Genomic DNA, 24,731 nt, shown 5'->3' on the forward strand with positions numbered 1-24,731 from the left:
TAAAAATATTTTTAAAAAAAGAACCTAAGGACAATTGGTGAAACAAGCAAGGGTGATGTTTTCCTGTGAACCAGATACCAGCACAAAGAGGAAGGAGACCAACACAGAGAAAAATCAACTCCTACCAAATCAGAGAACCAGAGCCTAAGAGGCCCCCAACACCTCAGCACTGAAGCAGACCAAAAATGAACCCAACATGGCTCAGGGAAATTTTGCGGAAGAGGGGGCGGAAAGAATGTCAGAGCCACATGTTGGGTCATGATTTGCAGAGACATTTAGCATACCAATAACTGGGGACTAACTGCACAATGCACGACCCGTTTACATCAACAAGGAGGGTCTAATGGGAGGGGGTAGGTCATAGATGAGCCTAAACAATGGTACCAAACTGCCTGTATTTGATGAAAAGAAAACTAATAAATCAAATTAAAAAAAAAAAAAAAAAGAACCAGAGGAAGGTTGCCATTAAATACAGCATGTAAGGAGAAAGGACTTATAGTGGAGTGGGAATGACATAATTATGGGTGAACATGATTGAATCAAGAAAGATTCTTTGCTTTGTTGTGCAGGCTTAGTAATCCTCTCCTAGCTACAAAGGAACCTGTCCCGGTCCCCTAGATGGTCTGAGGTTTGACTTGCATGTTATTTTTTTTTTTAAATCCTACTTTGATTAACTTAAATTTGCTCACCTAAATAAATGTAAAATATTTAGTACTGAGTAGAGAAATAATGGGTTAAAATACCTGCATAGTTTCATTCCTAACAATATTTCTTCTATGTAGTTCAATGAAATTATCTAAAAATTAGGCAAAAAATGAACTCAAACTTAATAATAAACAAAAAACTTAATTTAGTGGTAACTAAATACAAAGTCCAATACTTTTTTAAACTTTAAGTTTAAAATACAAATAAAACCCAGATGTTTAGAGAATTTAACAATTATAATACTATTATTATAAAACTATTGTAAGATAAAGAAAATAATTACCATTCTGTTGTAAAAAGCCATTTAGTTCAGAGATATTTTTAAATAAGACTGACTTAGGAAATTTGTTTCTTCTGTCTTTTAAGAATGTAATTACATTTTCATAAGGCAAAGTTTTTCTGTGTAGCTAATGAGGCTGTTTTTGAAGATGGTTTGTAGCCCGGGCTGTCCTCCAACTGAACATCCCCTGCCTCAGCCTCCCAAATGCCTTGTTTTTTAACTCTAGATATTTATGAATAATGTTAAAATAAATGACTATCCTTAGAAATACTGAGATTCTTAAATTTTACTACTATTAATTCTGAGACATTTAAAAAACATTGCATTTCCAATATTTTTAAACTTCATTTTGAATTAAAATCACCCACACATGTGTTTGATATTAAGCTCATTGTACCAATCTTCAAAGGTTTGTTGATTTTTATTTACATGTTAATTTGGCTTGTGATTTTTCCCTCTGCTTGGACCTGTGAAAGTGTGTTTTATTGGCTTTTTCAGCCCTTATGGAACTTCTCTTGGATCTGTAAGCTCCAAATAAGTTCCCTTCCTCCCATAACTGTCTGTTCTGGAGGTTCAACCAAGCAATTGAGGTGGAAGTGTTGAAATGTGTCTGGCCATGAGGAGTTTGATCATTTGGAACTTGTGTGCTGAAGGAATTAGGCAACTTGGAGCTTTCGACTGAAGATACCTCTAAGGACAGCAGGAGGGTGACACATCAAGAAGTGGGTCATCCACATTCCTCACGGGACCGCCCAGCCATTATCCCCTCCTTGCCTGACAATAGCGCAGGTCTAGGTTTCCTGCCCTCCTTACCTCCCACCTGGTCACTTCTGTTTTCACAGAAAGGAGTTCCCCTCTTCTTCCTCACCTTCCCCCAGCTGAAGAGTTCTGTATAGCCCACTGTCTGTGATCCCAAGCTGACTGCTCTGCTCTTGAGAGTCAGTCCTGGTAGCTCATGTTTTTCCCTAAATGAAAACTTCCATCTTTGCCTCAGACTGGTCTCCGTGGTCTTGGTCAGCCCTGAAACTTACATAATGATAATAAGTATGATATAAATAAAAATACAAGTTGTCAAATTTTGTACTTTAAAATGTAGTAAACTTATCTGTAATTGGTGTTGACTTTATCTTTAATTTTATTAAAATCTCACTGTATGAAAATTATAAAGCATAGCCAAGTTATATACAAATGCATATGCATTTATATAATTACTGAACGAATTTCTGGATGGGGAAGATGGCCAGCAGGTAAGAGCACTTGCTTGTTAAGCATGAGGGCCTCTTTGGTTGGAGTCTACCAAGTTTGACTAGAACTCATGTAAAAAACTGGAGGTGGACATGTCACCATGCCTGGCCTTTCTTATGTGGGTACAAGTATCAAACTCAAGTAGGTCTTCATACTAATTGTCCAAGCACTTTCCCACTGGGCTTTGTTGTAGTGGTTTCTAGATTGATGGGCATGGTCATGTGGTGATAGTGACCGACTCCATCCACGCATGATTACTGAGTCACCTCATTAAAAGATGGCACTTGCCCCATACTGATACTATAGTTATCTCCATAGTTTTACCTGTTATAATGCTTTTTACTCAAAACAAAACTTTTTATTTTCTTTCTGAGGTAGGGTCTCACTCTAGCCCAGGCTGACCTGGAATTCACTGTGTAGTCTCAGGCTGGCCTGAACTCATGGAGATCCTCCTACCTCTGCCTCCCAAGTGCTAGGCTTAAAGGCGTGCACCACCATGCCCGGCACTGGAGCAAAAGTTTCCTGCATGACGCAGTGGCTCAGAAATCCAGGGCCGTGTTTCTGATTTGTCCTGTGGCCACCTGCAGTAGAATGAAGAGATGGTCAGTGAGATGTGAGCAGACTCCTGCTACTTTTTCCAAGTTTTCTTCCTCAATTTCCTCAACTTACTGGTGGATCCTTTTCCACTCTGCTGTTGTTAGTCTTTCCACCAGGGAAGGGAAATTTCCATAGCTTCACTTGTGGGATTTTTTGTTTTGTTTTGGAGTTTCTGTTATTTCTTCTATGCCATGATGCATTTTTTGAGATTTTTTCTAAAGTTTGTGAAAGGAACCAGGAATCTCTTAGATAATTAATCCCCAATGATAGTGAGATTTGCAGTACTTAATACATTTCAAAACAATGAAATCTAGTTGGAGGACAAAATATCTGATAAACATTACAAGAGAGAGCAAACTGAATGAGAAGGTAAGAATTCTTTCTTTTTTTCTTTAAAACACTTGATTGCCACAGATGTGTGCCAAAATGTAAATTGCTCTTGGGTATTTGAAACAACGTGGCTGTGGGAGAGAGGAAAGATTCTGGGTTCGGATGCAATTGATCAGAAGTGAAAGTGATGCCAGGAGAACCAGAGGGGGAGGGCCAGCTCAGGGTACATTCTTTAGGAGGTCAAACTGAAACCAGAAAGAATGTAGTCAAGAGATATCAAAATGGAAGATGCATAAAGTACTGTTGCTAAGCTGTTGTGTTGTCTCCCCATAAACAGGCAACACTACTCTGAAGGCCATTAAGACTGTTTGGCGACACTGCTCAAGGCAACATATTCAAAAGTCAGTTCAGATGGAACCAACCAATGACAGCCCAGAGCACTATTACGGGATTCACAGAACAGCTAATCATGGAGGAACGCTTATCTGAAAATGCACCACCTTTTTTATTTTAGTACAAAATAAAGGACTCTGGTAAAAGCTACTCAGTGATAATAGAGAAGAGATTTCAGCCCCTGGAAATTGTTTCAAAGTACAGATAGAACATGCACTGGGACATGCTCTTGGATTTTACCAATTAGCGAGTATTTTGACAGGTATTATGTTACCAAGTGTTTTGGGACACCCTTTGGTGTATGCTTCAGGAAGTCTGTTTAGCATGATGAATTAGAAGAGCACCCTTAACCTGCATATTTTTATTCCTTTAAAAGCACCGCTCATAAATTTAACTGCAGTGGTGTATTGTGCAGTCTAATTAGTTTTCAAGTTCCCTGTCAGTTTTGTTTCTTTACCAGCAGTGAGAAAACATGCCAAATCTTGGCAATGTGCTTCTTTTCAAGTTTCATAAAGAGCATCATCAAACTCCTACTATGTAAGCTTGGTATTAAAAAAAAAAAAACATCTTGAATGTTTTAAGTCATTAGGGCACATGAAATGCAGTAGAGATGTGATTCACTGCATTTCAGGCACTGGTGGCTTAACGTACTCAGAACAATGTAATTTACACTCGGGGAGTAGTTTATGCACCTAGAAGGATCTAAACCACTGCCCACTTAATTTACATGATTTTTTAAAGAAATGGAACACCCTAATATTTACATGAAAGGAAACTTGAGATTAAATGGTTTCTTCAAGGTCAGAGAAATTAGTTACTGAAGGAAGACCTAGTGTTTTGTTTTTATTCTCTATGAAAACTTAGATTAAGATGCTGGCAGTATCACTGTGGTGTTTCAAACACATTGGAATAAAGTTCTGGGCCATGTTCAAGTATTCTTTCAAAAGACACGGGTTAGTGGAATCCATGACCTTATCTATCCCAGTAGAGTTGCTGTTATCACACACCTCAAACGGTGAAGTCAGTGCGTAACTTAAATATCCCAATCAGGTTACTATGCACAGGTTTCAATTAATTGAGCTATATGATCCTTATTACGAATCCAATGTAGATAGATAGATAATTTATCATAGTGGAAAAAATATTTTTGCTCAAATTTTAGATGAAAGATCAAGCTTTATTTCTGTATAGAAGCTGTGAAAAAAATATATATATATATGTAGCGTTGATCCCTATAGTCATGCTGAACTTGGCATGTTCTTACTTTGGGGATCAAGAGAAAGCACAATGAGCTAGGTAGATAACGTTCTCATCCTATGCATGCAATGGAACCAAATATTTAAAAGAAGCTCTGTAAATACCAGGCACCTTCAATGTGGAGGTATATTTATACAACACTTTACAATAGAATTAGTGAAATAATATTATCTTATATAACAATAAACCACATAATAAAAACAAGGTTAGATTATAACTATTGAAAATAAGACTGACAAATACAAATGACACCAACATTAAAGAAAAGCCTGAGTTCTGCTTCCACTTACAGTGTTAACACCATGAAAACAGTAGTCTTCTATGAGGAGAGGACCGAGACATCTTCTGTGTGTGTGGTATGTGTGGCATGGTGTGTATGGGAGCTGTACATATGTTTATACGTCGATGTGCTTGAAGGGGCATGGAGGCCAGAGGAGAACAGCGGGTGTCCTTACAGTATTGTTCATCTGAATATTTCCTTGAGACAAAATCAGTCTTTTTTCTGAATGTGGAACTATGTTTGGTGTAAGCTCCAGCGATTCTTCACTTTCAGACCCTCCCCAGACGGAAGTTAAAGGTTGTGTGGCCAGCTGTTTTCTTGGGTCCTGGGGAAATGAACTCGGGGAATCTTGGGCTCTCTTGCTTGCAGAAGGTGTAGCCATCTCCCCAAGCCCAAAATAACATTTTTGGGTCTGGTAAGGGATGTTAATTATAAGGTGATCCTTCATCCCTCCGACAACAACAAGCCAACGTGCTTCACTCTTTGCCGAGTGTGCTTTACAAGGACAAAGACGATGACAACAACAGGAACTTCTCCACTCCCGAGGCCTGGCTGGGAGCCGCAGTGACACGGGAGGCCCGCGTGGCATCGCAGCTGCCTCTCCTAGTGTCTGAGGATGGGTGTGCTCAGAAACAAGGTCAAGGACAGAGCAGATGCCGAGAGCGCTGTGCTCAGACGCCTGCTCCTCCTCTTAGGTCATGCAGTGACAAGTTCAGAAACATCTCTGAATCAGGAAATATTCCTTCCCTGGATTCCTGACCAACACTCACTGCAGCTGAGGGGCAGAGGAAAGCAACAGCCAACCCCTCCGCAGCAGGTATGAAAAATGTGATAAAGAAACGAGGGAAGGGCAGCTGGAGACTATAGAGAAGTATTGAAAACTTCTTCAAAGGTCTATAGCAAAAGACTAGCCTATATATACTACACTTATGTTAAGAATATTATAGAAGCCATTGCAGATAATAAATTCTTTACAAAAATTTATAAGCAGACTAAAATACACAGAGAGAAAAAAGTGATAGATAATGGCAGGCCAATAATGATTATAAGAATGTTCAGGTAAAGACACAAAAGTGTTACAGAGGAGAATATGAAACCAAAGAATGGTAGGAAAATATATGTATTTGAAAAGCCAAGCAGAGAAAGGGGGAAATAACTATGGAAGAATTACTTGAGAAAATTATGATGTATGTTGTCTAAATTTAATAAAATGTAGCAGTGTAGATTCGAAGGCTCCGAGAAGCCAAAAAACTATATTTTAAAATCTCATATTTTAAATATTTTATTTTTAATTTACTTTGTTTATTTGAGGGGGGAGGGAGAGAAGGAGAGAGAGAAGGAGAGAGAGAGAGTGGGTGCCCCAGGGCCTATACACCACAAGTGTATTTCAGACACATGCACCTCCTTGTATATCTGGCTTACATGAGTACTAGGCAGTCAAACCTTGGTCCTTAGGCTTCATAGGCAAGTGCTTCAGCTACTAAGTCATCTCTCCAGTGCTTAAATCACATCTTAGTCAAGATGTAAAAAACCTCAATTACTGGAGAAATATGCTGTAAAAGAGGAAAAAAATGAAATACTACATACAGAGAAATAGATTTAACTACATAGAAGACTTCTAATACAGAATTTTGGAAACCAAAGAAAATGACAGAACGTGAACATGATGAAGTTAAAAATTATGACACCATAATTATATATTTATCTAAAATAGTTTAAAAACTATTAAGATATATGATTTTTAAGAGAATTGTAAATGAAAACTCTCTTGCCAGTGAACTTATGCTTCAAATTACATGTAAATATAAATATAAATTATACATATGAATGGATATGCATTCTACTGAAAACTATGAAGATTAAGCTGAAGTTTAAAGAATATATGGGCAGATTATTTTAAAAAATAATTTTCAATTTATTATATCTTTAAAGCTAAGCTGCTAACACAAACAGTAGTAAATTACACATTAGTGGATTAAACTCTTGGATTACCAGATAGATATTATCAAACTGGACATTTTCTTTTTAATTAAAGAACACCCAGTGTCCAATAAAAGCATGTGAAATGTAAAGTTGAAGGTAATGTGGCAGTTGGAGAGCGAGTCCTGCTATTCACTGGGGGACCACTGGTGAGCTGCCCATGCTTCGCTGGATAACTCCACCCCAGGCTCCTGTAACCTCACTGACCAAATTCAGTGAGTCATAAAGATTTAGGATTTACTAATTGAAAGTGTAATCTGATCAGCAGGAGTATAAGGGGATAACAGAGGGTAGTTGGGGTGAACATGATCAAAATGCATTATGGATATGAATAAAAATGACATAACGCATTACTATGTATTCTTAATATGTGTTAATGAAAATATTTTTAAAAGCTTATCAAAAGCTGGGTGTGGTGGCGCATGCCTTTAATCCCAGCACTAGGGAGGCAGAGGTAGGAGGATCACCATGAGTTTGAGGCCACCCTGAGACTACATAGTGAATTCCAGGACAGCCTGGGTCAGAGTAAGTCCCTCCTTGAAACAAAAAAGCTTATCAAGTAATTGAAGCAATCCTCTCTCTTGTGTTAAGTAGACACATTTCACAGCTTACAATGACATCCTTTGGTATTTATAATGTATCTTTTTAAATGTGTATTTCCTGCTATTTCCCATGCATGAATAAAGTGACATTTTAAACATGAATATTAGATATTAAATATCAAATCATAATTAAGAGATGGTTGAAATGATCCTAAACTGAAGAATAAACCCTTCATTTTGGTGTTTGCAATGCAAATATAGTAAATTCATTGATGATAATTAGTATTCAATAAATAGCCACTACATTTTAGCCATTGAAAACAAATGCTTTAACCATGCTTTTAGTGACATAAGTTGCCAAGAAATATGTAATACCAATATATTCTCAAAGAAGTTTTAAATATTGGGGCTGGAGAGATGGCTTAGTGGTTAAGGTGCTTTCTGTAAATTCTAAGGATCAAAGTTCAATTCCACAGTACACATGTAAACCAGATGCACAAAGTGGCATATGTGTCTAGCACTGTTTTGTAATGGCCAGAGGCTCTGATGTGCCCATTCATTCTCTCTCTCTCCCTCTCTCTCTGTCTACCTGTTTCTTTTTCTCTCTCTCAAATAAGCAAATAAATAAAATATTCTAAAAGGAGTTTTAAATAGTATAATCTAACTAATAGTTTTGAAGAATAATAGAAATTAAATATTTAAATAGAGGAAGCATTACATTTTAATTTCAATTAAATATTTGACTAGAAAAATGTGAGACTAATTCTAATTTAAGCCATATTTTACACATAATTCATATAACTTTACAAATTCTACTCACTTATTATATTATAGTCCTTATTTCTATCCTAGAAACTGAAGTTTAATATATATACTTTTTTTCTCCTAGCTTTAGGCAACATATCTAGTTATGACTGAACTTTTTGTATTTTATCATATTGCTATTTAAATTAGTACTGATGCCATTCCTTCATATTTGTATTCAGAATTTGAAAGAAAAGATATTCAAAAAATGACATGTTAAAATATTACAATTTCCAGCACTTGAAAAATATGTCTTTATTAAGATAAAGCTACAATTAAAATGTCAATTATTTGGCTTATGCTCATAATTTTTAGTCAGCCATGAAACTTTTTATGAGGTAATAACAAGTAGCCAACAATATGATTTAGAACTTCGAAAATAGACCAAAATATTTTCCAAATAAAATGTGATTTTCTAAGTGTGATATTAATATGTTGGTTTGTTTCCAAATAATGTTGTTTGTTCAAGGAAATGTTTACCTGTGTGCATCCTTTAGGGATTGACCAGTAGTGCTCCACAGAACTACCAGGAAACCTTGTCCTTTCTTGTACTGAATTAATTCTTTTTTAAAAAACATTTTTTTTTTTCATTTCTTATTTATTTGAGAGGGACAGACAGAGATAGAAAGAGAAAGAGAGAATGGGTGCGCCAGGGCGTCCAGCCACTGCAAAGGAACTCCAGATACGTGTGCCCCTTGTGCATCTGGCTAATGTGGGTCCTGGAGAGTTGAGCCTTGAATTGGGGTCCTTAGGCTTCACAGGCAAGTGCTTAACTGCTAAGTCATTTCTCCAGCCACCCCCCCCCCCGAATTAAGTCTTATAGACTATTTATTTTACTCCATTTTGGGATTCTTCAGACTATATATTCTCCTGTATGATCTTGCCTTTTGACTGTACTATATATCCCAACTTCCCAGTAGTTAGTGACCCAATGCCTTACCTAAAATTATCTCCAGTTTAATTATTCTTGCTTGATAGAATCTGAAATGAGTTCTACTCTGACAATATTCTGAAAATAAATTCCTTTGTTCATCATAAAATCACTCAGAATGTGTTTTTTCCATCCTCCATTTTATTTACCAATTACTTTATAATTCTGAATTCATTAAATTATAGTTTTTAAAAAAAATTTTACTACATTAATGAAATTAAGTATTCATTTATTTCTTAATTATCACTGCATTGCCCATGTCTTGAGGCAGTTTGGCATACAAAAAGATAATGGCATGGGAATATCACTCATAAATGTTGATCTGAAATTACAATAAAAGAAGGAAAGTCAGTTACCAAAAATATTCATTTATTAGAAATGGTGTTTCCAAATGAGGAAGTATATGGAAAGTCTTTACTCACAACCTTAAGCATTTTCTGGTGTTAATAATGAAAGAAAAAAAAATGGTGGGGCTGAAGATTTAGTAACCACTGTTTGAGAGGAAACAGAATCAAATGTGTATAATGTGAAACATGTAATGTACAATTTGTGCATCCTAACTACTCCAGTGATACTATTGGGATAGCCCACAGGTAGGAACATGGTCCCCATGTTTTGTTAACAAGGAGAAAAAGCGGATCTAGTGAGGAAAGAAGAAGGTACTACATAGTTCTCCACTTCTTTCCTATGCACAAGTTAAAAAGAAAATAAGTGCAGATATGGTTATTAACAACACAAAATGTTTCCTGCATCGGTATCCAAGGCCTTTCAGCACATGTGTGGATGCCACATGCACACTCGTGTGGACACCGTGGAGCTGCCTGCAGTGACACCTGCATCGACATCCATGCAATCAACTTTGTTTCCTCCTCAATTTCCCATGACATTTCAGAATTCCCTGAAAATATACTTTATCCTTCACCATAGGAATGCACAGATTGTTTTAATATATATAATATTATTTTTAGATTTCCTCAAAAAGCTTATTACAAGAAGGACATCACAAAAAGAAAATGAACATACAGACCTCATTTTCCAAAATCACCTGTATTCTCTTTGTCAGTTATGGTAATGGGAAATACTATTATATGCCTGACAAATAAAGCATTCTTAAATTTACCATTTAGACAAATACTATTATCAAACATTCTTCTTTATTAATAATGATATACCCTTCTGTTAGTGTTTTTGTATTTTAATATGAACACATGAACTTTATTGTGTGCATTAATATCGTTGATGTTTTGTAGGATACATAACACTTTGTTATGAAAGGACAGGCATAAGGTCTCCAAGACTTTTCTTCATTTTTCCAATGCTGAACACATTTTATTGATAGTTGTGCAATAAAGAAGTTGTGAAGATCATTTTGTTCAAGGGTTGTTCTTATTATGTCAAGTATGCAAGGTTTATTGAGGAATAAAAAGACAGTTGACTAGAAGGTTAGTAAAGGTTTTGGCTTGTCGTTTGTTGAGAGAAGTAATTTTGTTTGATGATTTCCTAAACCTAATTAGGAAAATTATATAAATATAAGTAATCAAGACTTGATGTCACTGGAATGTCCTAACAAATAATTCAAGCTAATAATGTCTTTTGTAAGTCAATGCATGTTGTCCCCAATTTATAGTATGTCATGCCAAGCTGAGGGAAAGTTAATATGGCATTGTAATTTGTTTAAAAGGCAGTTTAAGAGCTGGGGAGATAGCTCAGTGGTTAAGGTGCATGTCTGCAATGCCTAATGACGTGTTTGATTCCTCAGGACCCACATAAAGCCAGATGCACAAAGTGGTGTATGCACCTGGAGTTTGTTTGCAGGATCTAGGGGTTCTGGTATACCCGTTCTCTTTTTCTTCTCTCTATCTCTCCCCCTCCCTTTATCTCAAATTAATAAATTAAACAGTTCCTAAGGGAGCAGTTTAAATCAGACATGGTGGTCTGTGCTTGTAATCTCAACGTTGAGAAGGTAGATAGAGGAGAAGCACTGGGGTTTACTGGCCAATCCAGTCAGTCCAGCCTGACTGGCAATCATATTTGTTTGTTTTATTTTATTTTATTTATTTATTTATTTTGAGGCAGAGTCTCACTCCATCCCAAGATAATCCTAAATTCACTCTGTAGCTCCAGGCTGGCCTGAACTCATGGTCATCCTCTTACCTTAACCTCCTGAGTGTTGGGATACTGGCAGGTGCCACCAAGCCCGGTCTAACTGTCAATCTTGAGGACTATTAAAGATCCTATTTCAAAGAGTTGGAATGAATTTCTGGGGAAAACACCAAAGATATCCTTTACCCTTCATACATGTGCACTCACACACATGTACACACATACACATACATACACACACACACACACACACACACACACACACACAGCCATTCAACATTAATCCTCTGATCCTCTGATTTGGTTTTCACATATTATGAAAATTGCTATGCATTATAATTGAGCATAAAGTCATGAAGTCGAAATGAAACATTTATGAAAGAAAAAATTGTATGATTTTATCGAGAGAAATTCACTCTATATTTTTAACCATCTTAGGATGTCTTAGCAATGTTACTTTGCTAGGTAAATAATGATTTACCCATACTCATTCAGGCTAACTGTGGCTATTCAATTTTAACCAATGAGGTATAAATAGGAATCTACTGTGTGATTTTGAGAAAACATTTGTAAGATGGTAGTATAGATTGTTCCAAATCAAAGAGAGAAAAAAAAAAACATTTTGCTGATAGTTGTATTTCATAATTGTTTATAGATGCATGCATTATTGGGCTTATATTCTTTCTATCTTTTCTCAGGATTGAAATCTATACCTATTTCAGATATCAGTAAATACATTCATAACCTGAGGAAAGTGAAAAAGAAAGCAAACATGCTCAAGATTAGTAGAGTCGAACAACAGACGGAAATGAGTTTGTTAGAGAAACTCTTGATCCATATTCCTATACTACAATGTTGATACAAAATAAACACCTGTCAATTGACTAAGGGTTTATTTTACATTGATTAGAATATTTTATTCCTGTATGTGATAAAACTGTGGTTCATGATATGTACTGTATGAAAAATACTTGTATGTATATATAGTAAGTATGCAGTGTGGCTCTGTTTTTCTCATTTCCGTGTGTGATTGCATAATGTGTGCTGTCATCACAGCAAACTCTTTCACCCTTGTCACTGAGCTTCTGACTTATCATAGGCATACATATAATACATGTTGGCACTTAAACTTTCTGATAAAAATATTTATATTCTTTCAAAGTAGCAGCACACCATATTCCTTGTATATGGGTTTTGATTGATCATATTTTTGTTTAATCCTTATATTTATTATTCTGGTTAGTTTTTTTCCTTGGAATCTCCTAAAGGACAATATAGGAACATGTTGTATTTGCATATAGCTCAGAGCTTTACAACCTTTATTTTTTTAAACTTAGGTGAACTAATATTATTACCAACATTTAGAAGCTAAGATAGAGGAATAGGAAAGAGCAAGCATAATTTTATCCATGGCTGACTTAGCTCCATTAATTTCACCAACAGAAACACTGAATGGGCGTCAGCTACCTGACTGGCCTCTGGGCTCTATGACAGACCTCTGGCCTCTGGGCTCTATGACAGACCTCGGATGATTTGCTGCCCATAAGAATCCTGAAGCAATGGAGCCCTGATCCTGACTTCAAAAATAGAACCATGGGAGCTGGAGAGATGGTTAAGTGGTTAAGGTGCTGCCTGCAAAACCTAAGAACTCAGGGTCGACTCCCGGTACCCACAGAAAGCCAGGTGCGTAGGTGCTTCAACTCACATCCTTATGCTTCTGTGTGTAGGTGCTGGGGCTTGAACTCACATCCTTATGCTTGGGCAGCAGGTGCTCAACACACTGAGAAGTCTCTCAAGTTCCTATTGCATTCTTAGTGAATATAAAATGCTTACACACACACACACACACACACACACACACACACACACAGTATAAGGCCTCAATAGTGCTCCAGCGAATGAATGATTAACAGCTGCACTGTTTTAAAGCGAATGGTCATTAAAATCAAATGCATAAGAGATGAGTATATCCTAAAGGAAAAAAAAGCATGCATAGTTTCCTAGAATATGTGTGGAATGGTATGCAGTAATACAAAATACATAGCATTATAAAATTCCACTTCTCTGCAGGCTTTCATAAGTGATACTTTATCAAAATGAGTAATGAGGCATCAACAAACTTGGTCAAAAAAGAGACTTTCATATCTTTTCTCTGAGAATCTGAATGGGACAAGCAGCTTCATTTTCTATGCATGTCATCTTGCTCAGGCCTTGGTGCCCACCTTAACAGTTAGCATTAATCAAAGCAAATCTCTGGTCGCCAAATTTATCCAAACAACTTCACAGGAGCATGATGGATACTTCATAGTACACACAAATAGCACAACCACAGGCTTTTCAAATATAAAAATGTCCAAGAAAGCATATAAGGAGAAGTGACCATGATAACATAGCTTGTTATGACCTTCCTAATGACCCATGAAATGTTCCCCCAAACATGCTGGGTTGGTTTGCTTCCAATTTGATGGAAGGATATAAGTGCAAGAACTAGGTAGAAAAATTTCATTCCTGAAATGCTTAGAGTCTAAGATGCACACTAAGGTATTTAATTTTAGTTCCTGTGCATATTTTTCTCATCAGTACAACTGAATAAAGCAAGGTGTTGGAGTAAAATATATATATATATCCAAGCCTAAATGTTGGGATAGTATTTAAATAGCTTTGTGAGCATTGCTAACTTAGTAAATCTTTCTGAACTTTTCTCCCTAATCATACAGACACAAAGCTCCAACATTTAAAATGCAATATTTGGACTGGAGAGATGGCTTAGTGGTAAAGGTGCTTGCTAGATCACCAGTACCCATGAAAAGCCAGATGAGTAAAACGTCTCATATGTCTGGAGTTAGTTTACAGCAGCTAGAGGCCTTGACATGCCCATTTTCTTTCTTTCTTTCTCTCTCTCTCCTTGCAAATAAAATTAGCTAAATATATTTTTTTAAAGATTTTTTTTTATTTTTTATTTTTTTAATTATTTATTTATTTATTTATTTGAGAGCGACAGACACAGAGAGAAAGACAGATAGAGGGAGAGAGAGAGAATGGGCGCGCCAGGGCTTCCAGCCTCTGCAAACGAACTCCAGACGCGTGTGCCCCCTTGTGCATCTGGCTAACGTGGGACCTGGGGAACCGAGCCTCGAACCAGGGACCTTAGGCTTCACAGGCAAGTGCTTAACCGCTAAGCCATCTCTCCAGCCCTAGCTAAATATTTTAAAACAATAGATTTATAAAAATTAAGTGGAATAATGTAGAGAAAACACAGGCCAATTGGTGTTTGGGAGCATTCAATGAAAGGTTATATTTCATTTTTAATTTTTTTTAAAAAAATTTTTATTTATTTATTTATTTGAGAGCGACAGACACAGAGAGAAAGACCGATAGAGGGAGAGAGAGAATGGGCGCGCCAGGGCTTCCAGCCTCTGCAAACGAACTCCAGACGCGTGTGCCCCCTGTGCATCTGGCTAACGTGGGACCTGGGGAACAGAGCCTCGAACCGGGGTCCTTAGGCTTCACAGGCAAGTGCTTAACCGCTAAGCCATCTCTCCAGCCCTATATTTCATTTTATAATCCCAAATGTAGTCTGAAATAAAGACTTGACAATCGTATTGAGCTAAATGATTGATAAAAATTTTCAAGGTTGTTAGATGACCCAGTATTATTGCCCCCCATAGCATATTATGTTTTTAATTGTATTTTTACTTGGAGAGAGAGAGAATGGACATGCCAGGGCCTACAACCACTGCTAATGAACTCCAGATGCATGTGTCACCATGTGCATCTGGCTTATGTGGGTTCTGGGTAGTCAAACCTAGGTCCTGAGTCCTTTCAGGCAAGCAACTTAACTGCTGTGCCATCTCTCTAGCCCAAATATCATGTTTAGCCATGCATCTCCAGACACTACCCATTGAAAATGCATTGAGAAATATTTTGTCTTATTAAAAAAATAATAATTCGGCTGAGAGATTGCTCAGTGATTAAAGTGCTTGTCTGCAAACCTGATGATCTGAGTTCGATTCCCTAGTACCTACATAAGTCCAGATGAACAAAGAGGTGCAGCTGGAGGTCCTGGCATATCCATTTTCTCTTTCTGTCTCTCATCTCCCTACCTCTCTCTGCTAGCAAATAAGTAAATAAAAATATTAAAAAGAAAAGAAAATAATAACCACATGAATCATGAATCACAGATGCTTCTATCTTAATGCATTTGCTAGTAATTGCAGTGAAAATTAAAATTACCTTGATAACTTGGTTACTATGGTGATACAAAGTTATGCCAAACTAGCTGAGTCATAATGAGAGAAAATCAACATTAATAATAATGAAGATAATTGTTACTATAGTACAGCTATGTGCTTGTGAAGGATTAGCATTCTGTATTTTATAGACATGCTTCTTAACCAAAATGATTATCTTATATCATATGTCTCTTATAAAGGTTATGGAATCTTTTAGAAAATAGGAATGTTTGCTAAGCTTTTGTTGTTTCTCTATGAGATAACCTCAGAGTTGTTTGAAGGAAACCTCAGACCCAACTGTACCTATTATATTTAGGAAAAAGAATTATGCAACACAAAGATCAGATTTTAAGATTACAATGTTGATGTTAATATATAGCAAACTGTATTATAAAGCAGAAACATTTTGACAACAGTATTATATGGAAGGATTGGAAGAAAGGATTTCAAGTGAAGGAAACATTCTCCCTCTGAAAGTAAGCCAAGTAAATAATATACAATTAGACTTCATCTTGCAAACACACATCTGACTCATTATAAAATATTTTACATAGAGTAGCATTTACAATGCAAATAATTACCTCATATTTCTTCATATTACATGAATGATATTGTGGTTAATTTTCTAATAGACTTCATATCTTTCTGTAAGGATTTTGCTAACTTTTGTATGTAATAAGTAAGTGCAGTTTCAATAAAATGGGAATGAATCACAGAGAAAGGTTATGACAAATCGAAGACATAGTGAGAAACCAGCCAACATGGTGTTCACACCTGTAATCTCAGAATTTGGAAGGTGGATATATCATCTCAAGATAACTCTGAGTTGTATGATACCTTGTCTTGAAAATTTAACCCACTGTTGGTGGGAATGTAAACTTGTACAACCACTATGGAAACCAATGCAGAGATTGCTGAAAAGGAAGAACACAGAGCTACCAACAGACCCGGTTATTCCCTTACTGGGCATGCTCCATGCTTCACTACAGAGATATTTTCTCAGTCATCCTCTTAGCTGTTCAATTCATAATAGTTAAGAACGGGAATCAACCCAGGTGCCCATTACTGGATGAATAGATAACAAAGTTGTGATACATTTACACAAGAAAATTCTATTCAGCAGCAAGCAAAAAAAAAAAAAAAAAAAATGATGCAATAAAATTTGTAGAAAAATGGACAGACCTGGAACAGATCCTATTCAGCAAACTTACACAATCACAGGAAGACTAATGCCACATGGTCTCTCTCATCTGCAGTTCCTAACCAGGACCAGCTTGAGCTGCTGACATACCTGATAAGCAACTCAAGGCCCAGACAAAGGAAGGGAGGGTTTGGAGGGGGAAAGGGAGGAACGAAACAAACACAAAATGAACTGGCACCATAGAAAGCTTTATTCTTGAAGAGAGACTAAAAGATAGAACCCTCAGTAGGAGTAAGAGGGGAGCAACTGAAAAGAAGGGCCCTAGAAAGGGTGGGATGAAGCCTATCCTTGGTTTTCCCCTTCTGGCCTATAACTCCCAGTTCCAGAAATTGGTTGCTACCCACAGTGAACTGTTGATCTGAGAGACCTATGAGGTCCTAGAAACAAGACAGGCTTCTGTCAAAGAACTTGATAACCTTCCTGAAGGAGAAGCTAAGACCCTGTTGCTGAAGACACCATGTGCTGCTGACCCAGCATGGAGAGACCTGGCTGGAATCTAGAAGAGAGCCAGTCCCCAGTTAGTCTGTCTAGTGCTGGAAAGGGCTACATGAGCTACCAGTTTGAGCCACCAGAAGTCCAAGCTTTTCAGAGGCAAACACCCTGACAGGAAGTATGCACCAGTGAAAGAGCGGCACACAGCCTTGGTGGGTAACCAGTAGTTTTCTGATTGGCTGAAAGATCCACTCAGTGTAGAGAAGCCCATATCTGGAACTAGGAACCAAATCAGAATCCTATGGGGACATCGAGCTTCCTCTCCAGTGTCAAGCTTTCACTCGTCTTTGGCTAAAAGAGGGGCTATAAACCCCGTGTGGTGGCGCACGCCTTTAATCCCAGTACCTGGGAGGCAGAGGTAGGAGGATTGCCATGAGTTCAAGGCTAACCTGAGACTACATAGTGAATTCCAGGTCAGCCTCAGCTAGAGCAAGACCCTCAGAAAAACCAAATCAAATAAGAAAATATAAAAAATAAAAATTGAATAAAAGAGGGGCCATATATATCAAATTGTCCCTAAAATAATAATGCTTTTCTCATTTAAACTATGCTGACTTCACTTCCTGTTGGAGAAACTGTTCTCCTTTTTCAGAAGGTAGTGAGACCCAGGGAGATAAACCACCCCTCACCCTGCAGCCAACTCACAACTGAAACCACAGAGGACTGGAGATGGGCACGAGCTCTGCTTCCATGCCGATCCTGATCATCAGCGCCAGGGTGGAGGACACTCAACACCTACCAAAGCAGGGATCCAGAGGCTCCTAACAGCTCATCCCTGAAGTAGTCTCAAAACTCACCCACCACGACTCAAGGAATTTTGCAGAAGAAGGTTGGAAAGATTGTAACAGCCACGGGTGTGACATCATGCCCAGAGGCATTGCCTACCCCCCAAACTGACTCCTGCTCCCACAACCATATGGGGAATACTTGCAATCCCATCCTCATCACAGTGGGGGAGGGCAAGGGAAAAGAAAATATGTTGTTAATAATAATAAATAATTTATAAACTTAATTTAAAAAACAGGCAGAGTAGTATACTAAATAAACCAAAGATGTCAATATATTGTATTTTATCATGTATTTTATCACACATTCATTCAAAAAGTGCATGCTTTAGCATTTATAGTGAAGTAGCCAATGATACAAATGATGGGGGCAGTATATAACGATTTTTTAAATTTTAAAATATAAGGTAAACCTCCACTATGAACACTTTTAAATCTATGATAATGTACTCTTTTTTTTCTAAGCATCTTAAAAATAAGTATAGTCAGTATTGTCCTAAAGGTAGTAAACATGTTATTCAAACTATTTTAGGATTGTAAAGAATTCCATGCGGGCTAAAGAGATGGCTTAGTGGTTAAGCGCTTGCCTGTGAAGCCTAAGGACACTGGTTCGAGGCTCGGTTCCCCAGGTCCCACGTTAGCCAGATGCACAAGGGGGCGCACGCGTCTGGAGTTCGTTGGCAGAGGCTGGAAGCCCTGGCGCGCCCATTCTCTCTCTCTCCCTCTATCTGTCTTTCTCTCTGTGTCTGTTGCTCTCAAATAAATAAAAAAAAATTAAAAAAAAAGAATTCCATGCATATTTACCATTTGGTATGGCATTCTGTTGATTTCTTAGTATGCATGATTTTAATGCTATTTTTTAAAGATAGATGTTAGTCATTAATTCACATTTATTAGGTTCTCTTATTAGTTAACAAGGAGTTGCCTTGATGATTTTTCCTGTTTTATATATTTCTTGGCATTTAGGTAGCTGACTTCAGTAAGACTACTTATCATGACAAAAACATAAATGTCAGCTCTGTAGCTTATTGCCTGGGTTAGCTTCAACAAGAATGTCAGGAAGACTGACAAGGCATAAAAGAGATTCTACGTGATGACATTGCCACAGATGACAGCTCGGTTCCTATGTATGTTGCTGCAGCTTTGATCTCTAAACCTCTTATTTCTTCTAAAAAAAATCTTTGAGAATTCTGCTAGCCTGTGGACATTTCAATCTTTCTTCCAAATAGTGCCATAATTATCTTTAGATGATTTAAGTGTCAAGTTCACTCTATTTGGTGGATTATTTTGCAAGATGATTTAGACCAGAGATCTCTTGTCATCTGTAGAACTGGAAATCATTGCTATCACTTATTTCTGAATGCAATCTTGAGTGTGCAAATAGGAAGTATTCATGCACAGTCTGGTATTTTGTACCAAAATGCCATGGAAGAAAAGAAAGAAGCATCCCCTGAGTGCCCCATCCATTATTTATCCAGCACAGTTAGCTTCTTGCGCATGAGCTCATACAAGCGCTTTTGTGAAGAAACCACTCTTCATTAGTTTTGAACATTTGAAGTTCACAGAGCAGTAAGAATTGTCATTTAAGGATTCGAGATCTAGAAAATAGATTAGGTCTGTTAACATAAATAATTCAAAGTCTAATATTAAAGTCAGTCTTTATAATGTTGAATATATTTTATTATGAAACTAGGAAATAAAAAATCACTTATGCACCAACTCAAATATGTTTGGTATCTAGGTTTTACTGTATTTTATACAGTTTTTACAATACTGCATATTTGTTAGGCTTATAAAATGTTCACAATGCATAGGATTTAGCAACATAAATCTAAACATTTATAATAAATTACTATATAAATCTGAAGGATCATTGTATCAACACGATAGTAGATTTAATACCTCAAGTCACTTGGGAGTACACTAAGGTGGCTATAGCAACAAGCTGGAGTTTCTAACCTGATATTAGGATAACCTCTTACCATTGCATGATACTCAGAAATGATAGGAGATTCATAAATTATGACTGAATTATGGAATTTTAGTCTCTATTTTATGATAGCATTTAATCTTAGGCAAGTTATCCATCATATACAAAAGTTTTCTTCTTTTTTTTTCCAACAAGAGTAAGGATGCATTTCCATTAATCACTTACCACCCCCACATAGTCTAATGTACACCCCCCTCCTTGATCAATTCCAGATCGTGCAGAGATCCACTCATCTCATCGCAGGGAGAGAAACAATAAGGGCTGGTTAAAAGTTGGGGGCACCCATTTGCCTGCTGCTGAGATTCGCATGACTGTGATGGCCAGGGGTGCAGGAGGCTCTTACGAGGTGGGGTGTCCTTCTTGACACAGCCAGTACTGTGCTGCTCAGACGTGTTTCCCTAGTGAGGTGGCTTGAACACTCATATCAAAACACTGGGTTCCTTATTGACCCTTGATTTATTGAATTTCTGCACAATCCCAGTAAACCTAATCATAGCAATACAACATATCACCGTAAATGCCATAGCTTTCCCCAAATATCCACCTTTGTCCCTCGTAGTGGAAAAAAAACACATCGTAATGCAATGACATAACTCAGTGAATCAAATATAACTCATTTAATGATGGCAGGGCACGCTGCAGTCATAGGGCAAATGTTCACTTATATCAGGGCACAGAATAAGGACAAGAGTCGCTCTTCACAAAGTGAGCAGCTGTCACTGGAGAAGAGCATCACACCTCGCTGCAGAACCGTCTTAACGTGAGCTCTGGGGTAGCCAGAGGACTCGTGGCGTATGCAAACTCTGTGACTAGCCTTGAGTACTGCAGCAGTTCACGAGAGGACTGATGTGCAGAACACTGTCGCCTGAATCTCTGAGAGTTGCTCACAGTTTGCAATTTGGTTGTAAAGGAAAAGTCTGGGGACCTGTACTTAACTTTTGGCTTTCTCCATAATGCTCTACATTTGTTAAGTTGCCAAAGGAAGGGTCTTTGTAGGCTGCATGTAAGTTCTATTCAGATGCTAAAATCCCCGTGTGAGAGTCACATTGCTCCAGTAAGTTATCACAGATTTTATTTCCATTCATCCTAGCAAATGAAGCCAACTATATATCTTGGATACTCAGGGGTTTCAATTTATATAATACTCTTTACCCAGTAATGACTGGCTAGCAGAAAAACTACTTTAATGCACTTCTCTAGGTCCTCTTCTTTCACCTAATCTTTGAAAGGATGCAATCCAGGTACCCTATGACAACCTATTTCAGGTTCCTGTTTCCTAGAGAGGTCACAGCTCATTGCACTGGAAACAATGACTGTATACTGCTTTTGCTTACTTTGTTCTATTTTTTGTGTTCATTCTCTTTCTTATTTTTTAATATTTTATTAATTTATTTTAGAGAGAGATAGATGGGAAAGGGAGAGAGAAAAATGGATGTGGCAGGGCTTCTAGTCACTGCAAACAAACTCCAGATGCATGTGCCACCTTGCATATCCAACTTACATGGACATGGAGGAGTCAAACCTGAGTCCTTAGGCTTTGCAGGCAAGTGCCTTATCCACTGAGCCATCTCTCCAGCCCTCTTTCTTTTTTCTTATTTATTTATTTGGTAAAGGAGATAGGTTTATTGAAGTCTACCCTTTAAAATATGGGAGACAAGCTGGGTGTGGTGCCGCACACCTTTAATCTCAGCACTTGGGAGGCAGAGGTAGGACAATCACCATGAGTTCAAGGCCATCCTGAGACTACATAGTGAATTCCAAGTCATCCTGGGCTAGAGTGAGACCCTACCTCTAAAAACCAAAGAGAGAGAGAGAGAGAGAGAGAGAGAGAGAGGGAGAGAGAGAGAGAGATTGAGATTGTCTTACAAAAAAACACTCTCCATCTTAAAGATGGAATAAATCTCAAGGGTGTCTCTGGGGTGATAGGTAGAAGGTTCCTGAACACAGGGATTTTCTTTGCCCTCCCATAAATTCTTTGAAATTTGTATTGGGTAGACTTTGTCATTATCTTTCAAAATCACCTCCTGCCAGATCTTCTGTATCCTGATAATAACACATTGTTTGCAATGAAAAAATAATGATATTCAAAATAGAGAAGTATCACAAAGGCACCACGTGCAAAAGACAGGTTGTTAGAGGGGAAGCAACATGGAGGAAGCCGTGCTGGGGGACTCATGTGCACTGCGCAGTAAAGCCAGGGGAGGAAAGGATTTGCTTCCTGGAAAGGCAGAGCTCCTGTTTATGCATCTGTGTCTCCGTTTAGTTTGCAATCTGCTCTGTACCGTTTCCCTGCTTTCAATTTCTCATTCACACTCACTGGGTTTAGAAAGGCAATAGTCCTGCTGGGTAGGGAAGTGGAGGGGCAAAACCCATACACCCCAACAAGGAGGGGCCCAGTGGAGGGGGGAGAACAGGGAGGAAGCTAACAATGGTACCAACTTGACTGTGTTCACTGAGTAAAAAACTAACAATAATAATAATAAAAGAAACAGTGAGAGAATGCTCTCGGGGGAATGGTCATCACAGACCACTCACATTCAGCCTTTACACTGCTCTATTTTAAAATCTGCATGAATTTGCATTTACTGTGGTGATTTAATGCAGGTGTCCCCCATAAACTTAGGTGTTTCAAGTGCTAGGTTCCCAGTTGATAGAGATTGGGGAATTAATGTCTCTTGGAGGCAGTGTATTGATGGGGGCGGGCTTATGGGTATTATAGCCTGCTTACCCTTACCAGTGTTTGGCACACTCTCCTGTTGTTGTTGTCCATCTGATGTTGGCCAGGAGGTGATGTCCACGTTCTGCTCGCACCATTGTTTTCTCTGCCATCACAGAGCTTTCCCTCGAGTCTATAATTCAAAATACACCTCCCTTCCCCTGCCCCCCGGAAACCTGCTCTTGGACAGGTGATTTCTGCCAGCAATGCGCACCTGACTGTAACACTTACTCTTCACTTTTATAAAATTATATCTAATATGGTTGTTTGTTACTCATTTTTCTTCCTGACAAAAAGACAACAGAATTGTTGTTACCCTGTACATACTAATCTCTACCTCCAGGCTGAAATAAAAACCATGTTGTTTATCTTCTCTTGTGTTATGGTGGCCTTAAGAGATCATGGATCCATTGGTTTTGCACCAAACAAAGCCTGTCCTGGTAAGAGCAACAGAACCATTGGTGAATGATTTAAAGAAGTTTAGAAGAGGGCTGCTCACATTTTCTATAACATAGAATCTCCACTGATTGTCTTTTTCCAACTTTGCTTCACTCACACAGTTGGTTACAGTTTTCTGTTTTGTTGCTGTTGTTTCTTTCTTTCTTCTGTACACACATTCTAGTTCTGTAAGGTCACTGATTCAGTTAAGTCCAAGTTTGTTAGGCCTGACTGTCCCCAGGTGCCCACCCCACTCAACCATTTGGCAGAAGCCACTTTCACCTCTCCAGGCCATCAATGGCATCTCCAATTAAAGTCAGTAAAGCTCTCCAAAGAAGATCACATCTGCTTCATTGTAAGCATGAAAAGAAAAGACTTCCACAACCAAGTGTGGTGATACCTGATATCTGTGATATCCAAGAGCAAGTGTTGTCCCCAGAAGACCCATGACTGTCTGTAAACTGTGCGTCGTGGTGTTCGAGTCAATGTCATAAGCTTGCTCTCAAAGCAAGGTATAGAGAAGGAATAAGGCACTTTCTAGAGAGATCTTCTTTCTCCACGTCTTCAAACAAGTATTATATTTTAAAGGCATTTGCAAGTGACTGTGAATATGCATGACACTCATCACTTCATAGTTGACGTTTGCTTCATGAGGATTAAGAGAATCTGAGATTGTACCATGCAGTCCTTAGCATTTTATTCAGTTTTGCTAAATTCCAGACAAACTATGACATGAAGCAGGAGATAATAAACAAATTTGAGAACTACCAATAAAGTTTCTGGATGTATAATATAATAAAATAGTTCCTGCTGCCATTATTAAAGGCATTGATCCCAATTCTAAATTTCTCTTCAGGATAGATTTATTACCAAGTTGTGTCAGAGAGATCAGGCACAAACCCCTGCTTGCCTGCACTGCTGGTTTCTTCTCCAACTCTAGTAAAAGAGCCTTTGAATTTCTTTCTGTTTGAAAATTCAGTTATGTACCGTGATTAGGCTTCTGCAGAATGGAACCCCATCTTCCCTGTAACAGTATGACAGAATCAAAAGAAAAGGTACAATAAATAGACACACTAAGCACAGTTACTATTCTTAAAAGTACTCAGTTAACAGGTCTTTGTTTGCTTAAGTAAATACTTAAAATCCTACCTTGAGGGGCAAGCATGAAGAATTGGAAGTGTTCAAGTCTAGATGCCATGAGACCCTGTACTAGCCCTGCAGTTCCCTTGTGACACTGGCTCAACTCCTTAGTGAGTTCGAGGCTGACCCCAGGCCCCAGGCTCCCTCCCCTACACTGCCCAGATGTCCCATAGGAGACGGAACACCATGGGGCTCTTGGCCTGCTCCAATAATGCCCCGTCATAACTAATGGATACAAACATGAGTACAGGAGCTGTGGGAACCGTGGCTTGCCCCCAGGTCTCTCCAAT

Source organism: Jaculus jaculus, chromosome 12 (assembly GCF_020740685.1).
Source record: "Jaculus jaculus isolate mJacJac1 chromosome 12, mJacJac1.mat.Y.cur, whole genome shotgun sequence".
NCBI lineage: Eukaryota > Metazoa > Chordata > Mammalia > Rodentia > Dipodidae > Jaculus > Jaculus jaculus.